General features: G+C 37.9%; 1 pseudogene; it reads right to left on the reverse strand.

Moving 5' to 3' along the window:
* The window catches only part of LOC101994810, a 1,299-nt pseudogene extending 343 nt beyond the window's left edge, over window positions 1-956 (reverse strand).
* Between the last annotated feature and the right edge of the window lie 3,702 nt (window positions 957-4,658).

Raw genomic sequence — 4,658 nt, forward strand, 5'->3', positions numbered from 1 at the left:
CTCTCTCTCTCTCTCTCTCTCTCTCTCTCTCTCTCTCTCTCTCTCTCTCATTCCAAACACACAACTTCATATAAACTGGTAGCATTATTCTTCCTCTCCTTTTGTTTTATCTGCTTCAGTTTCAGAAAGAGATTTTCAGTAGTGCTGCATTTGCTGAAGGGCCAGAACCACCTTTCCTTAGGTGAGCAAACTCGAACTTTCATCTCCAAGAGAGAACAAACAGGCCCCTCTACTTCTGTTATCAACAAATCCACAGCTGTTGTCACGAACAACACCTTATTTTTAGTAGTTTCTTCATTCACAACTTGAAAATGTGGGGATTTGGATTCCAGCTTCCAGTAAGAACATATGATTTTCCATCTGAACTTTTGCCCATAGACTCCAAGTTCAAAAAGTGCTTATCACTATTTTGGACATTTTTTTATGGGCTAAGGAGAAGACCAAAGTACCTTTCAATGGCAAGTTATTTGTAAGTAGTTTGCTGCTCATAGATGACAATCTTCTTTTCAATTCTGTCGAAGTTTAAAACATTGTCTGTCCTTGTCATTGGGAACAGCACTAAAATAACATTTATTATCATCTTCTTTTATTTCTAAAGGCACAGAGAAGGTAAAGATGTCACTGTCTGGACTCTGTGGCATGGCAGTGGCTGAGAGTGGGGTCTGCTTGGCAGTAGGGCAGAAGGCGGTGGCAAAACTGTAAAGGATCCAACTTATAGCTTCTTGTATTTCACAGCAAAAGACATGTATCCTGAAGAGCTCTGCTTTATAGTGACTTTCAGTGAATGCAAAACAGTCACTTTCAGGAGTTCCCATCACATCTTCTGACACAGAAGAGGATCTTGTAGATATGGTAGTTTGCTATTTCAGTGTTGGTCAGACAGTTCCTTCATATATATTCAGCACTGAGAGAGTCACATCCAGAGAAATCCGACACTGACTTCTCAAGATGGACATCTTGAGCATTTACTGAGGCACAGCCTAAGAAAGTTGCTGCAGGAATTCCTTTAGCCAGTAGCCTTTAAGTTACCCATCCACTTGATCAGGGCCTCTTATACTATATATGCTAATGAAAGCACGTGTCCGACCTCTCTTCCAGCTACGGGATTCGGTTGCTATTCCCAGTTTGACCAGAAGACTGTAATCGGTGAGTCTACCCCTAAATAAATAACCCTCTATTATACTCAGTTCTGAGCTAGTGTGAGATTTCTTTTAAGCATCCATAAATTAGTTTATAATTCTTTTAATTTCCCCAGATTTTTGTTTCCAAATGAATGTGAAAGTCTTCATATCAGTCCTCTGATGTCATAACTAACTACAAACTTCCATGTGTCTTGTGGTTCAAATAAACTATAAGTTTATTTTCTCACACATAGGGAGTCTAGCTTGCTGAAATCCCATAGATCGTGCCACTGATCTGATTTGAAGATAGAAATCTATTTTTATTTTTTTTCTTGAGGCCTAGTTCCAGCATCTGCTTTTTATCTCTGTGCCTTCTCCATTGTGTATCTCTAAAAATAAATAATTAGGTATATGTCTGTATATCTCTATGTCTTCGTAGGCACCTTTACATGTGTAAGGAAGGGCACAGATTTTCTGGAAACCTCCCATGTGAACATACGAGTTCAACCTCTGGTTGTTTGTCCTTGTGTGAGACAGGGTCTTTCCATCTTGTATGAGATCATCTCTGCCGATGTCAAAACCATGTTTGCTCTTGTGGAGTCTGCTGTCTCCACCTCCCATCTCCCCATAGGGGTGTTCTAGGATTGAAACCTGGCACCACTGCTTCTAGTTTGTCCTCAGCTTTGTTCTACAAAAGCTTTTAACTACTGAGTCAGCTACTCAACCCCTCCACCAAAAAAATTGTTTACAAGAACAATTTTTAGTGGATTTTTGGCTAAACAGCAGATATTATCTTTTCAATATTATATATTTATTAAATTATCAGTACCATTTTCAGGCTCCATTAGAATAAGCTCATGTCTTTTGTGTAGAGCTACCATTTAAATCATTCTGAAACTAGTTGGTGGAGTTCCCAGAAGGACATATTGTAGTTTTGGTTTGATTCTTTTTTGGCTCACCACCAAGTAGTCTAAAATATCATGAAATTCCTTATTCATATTCAATATCAAAATCATGAATGCTTTCAGAAGCAAAATATTTAAAACATGCACAAGACACTTGCAAGGCAGCTCCCTGCCTTACCTTGTAGATCCTCTGGTTCCTGGAAAACAAAATTCTCAGAAGGATAAGGAACTTGTACTGTTATCTAAATCTTCATCCAGAAAGTCTTGCTAAATTGAAAATAACTGTTGGTCAAAATTAAAATTCTTACAAATACAAGCAATTTACTTTCTAGACCAAGTTCCCTTTGTTTTGGCAGACTGGCGATTATTCTCAAAGAACTTTCCATAAAAATAAAACACTTTGTATTGCTCTTCTGTAAACTGTTATTATAATATTCCCAAAACAACTTATCTGGTAGCAATAATAAAAAAATTCATGTAACAATAATCAAAGAGTTAAGTCTTGTGGAGTCCTTTACCTTTTAAAGTTAACTTGCAAAAATTATTAGTATCCTTTTTATTTTTTTGCTTCTTGAAAGTTTGTGAGACTGAAGAGCTGACTCAGTGATTACAAGAGCCTATTGTTCCTATAGAGGACCTGAGTCCTGTTTCCAGCGTCCACCTCAGAGGGCCAACAAAGGGTGGTAACTATAGCTCCAGGGTTTCTGAACCTTTTCTGGCCTCCTCAGGAACCTGCACCAACATGCACATACCCAAACATATTTACGTGATTAAAAATAAAAGAAATATTTTGCAAATAATAATAATAATAGGAAGAAGAAGATGATGATGAGGATGATGATGATGATGATGATGAAGAAGAAGAAGAAGAAGAAGAAGAAGAAGAAAATATCTATACTAATAATTTTGTGAGTTTTTACATTTCTACTTCTTATTCAATAGCGTTTCTTGATAAAGGAATTGTGTTGTCCAGTGTGGCACTGAAATAACTGTAAAAACAAATGAGCACAAGCTTCCTGACCATCCTACTTTTGCCACCCATGTGCCCAGACTGCAGCAATGAATCTCCCCAGTCAGCTCAATGGAGACGTAAGTCACAAGCAATGCCACACCAGTTTGGAATTATGATTAATAGGATGGTATTTATTTAAAGGGGAAAAACTTACAGATCACAGCCCTCTGCGCAACCAGGAAGGGAGTCTAGTCGCCAGCGGAGCAGGAAGAGAGAGAGTGAGGAGAGGGAAGTCGCTGCTTTTTTAAAGGGAGAGAGACCATGCCCCAATGGGCTGGTATCTCAGCAGCTATAGGCTGGAGGAGCGGGAGGACCTCCCGCAACAGCTCAAGGCTTTGGTTTTCTTATAAAATACAAGACATTCATTTACTGTGGCATGTAAATTCAGTATTCCTTTCACTTATTGGATTCATTTGTCTCATGTCATCAGTTCCCCTTGTCTTTCTACTTATTCTCAAATTATAAGGAATTGAAAGTTTCGTGTTCATCATTTCTTTGAAATTGCATAGCAATTTCAAAATCATGTTTTCATCATTAAAGTGAATCAAATAAGTTAAGACTACCTGGAAACAGTCACTTATAATGCCTACTTTCAAACACTGGACATATTTTTCACTAATGGATTTCTTAGGAAATGGTTAATATTTTATGTATTATGAAAACTTCATTCACTAATTAAACCTCCATTTCTTGACCTTGTAGATAGAATCTTATTAGGTGTCTTTCATTCTTAAGGACTATAAAACTGCTAATTGATATAAAGAAATACATACAGAGTTATAGTAATAAAATCTGACATGAGATTATTACAAACACTGAGATAACGTAAAAGAGCCACCCAGTTCAAGGTGCCTTCATGCGGGAAGCGCTAAATTCCCCTTAGCCATTAGCCACCATTCCAAAGGAATGAGAGCTCTGTTTAATTTTTTTTTTTTTTACAGGTCATTTTGGCACTTAGCCTCTTCTATATAATCTGGCATGACTCTTAAAACAGAAACATAGGAGCTTAGACACATCCAGGAGCTAGGGATGAGAGCTACAAGGATGCAGAAAGGACATCTTTCAGGGTAAGCTGAAGAATGTGTTGGCCAAGCTTCACCTGTATTTTCACCTAAAGCACAGGAAACCCATTATCCCCATACTCTCCATGTGTTCCTCACATTTTCTTCACTGTGACAAAATTCCAGAGAAAACAAGTGAAGGAAGGAATGCTTCATTTTGACTTATGGCTTCAAGGGTTCCACTCCAGGCTCACAGGGCTCCCTTGCTTTTAGATCTTTGGCATAGTCAAAACGTGGCAGAAGAGCATGAAAAAAAAAAAAAAAAAAAAAAAAAAAAAAAAAAGCTGGTCACCTACGAACAGCCAAGAAAGAGCCAAAGAGAAGATTGAAGTACATTGACTCTAGCAATGAACTTCCTCTAAGAAGGAATATTTTCTAAGAGGCTACTAAGTATGGAAATGTCAATGAATGCACCCATTGTAGAACTTAATGCTGTCTTGACCCAATCTCAAAAGTGCCACCAGCTGTGGACCGAGCTTACAACACATGATACTTTGCGGAGACTCTTCATATTCAAACCATAGCACTGCATTTGAAATGTTCATTTTTAATGCCTCTA

Source organism: Microtus ochrogaster, chromosome 1 (genome assembly GCF_000317375.1).
Source record: "Microtus ochrogaster isolate Prairie Vole_2 chromosome 1, MicOch1.0, whole genome shotgun sequence".
Lineage (NCBI taxonomy): Eukaryota > Metazoa > Chordata > Mammalia > Rodentia > Cricetidae > Microtus > Microtus ochrogaster.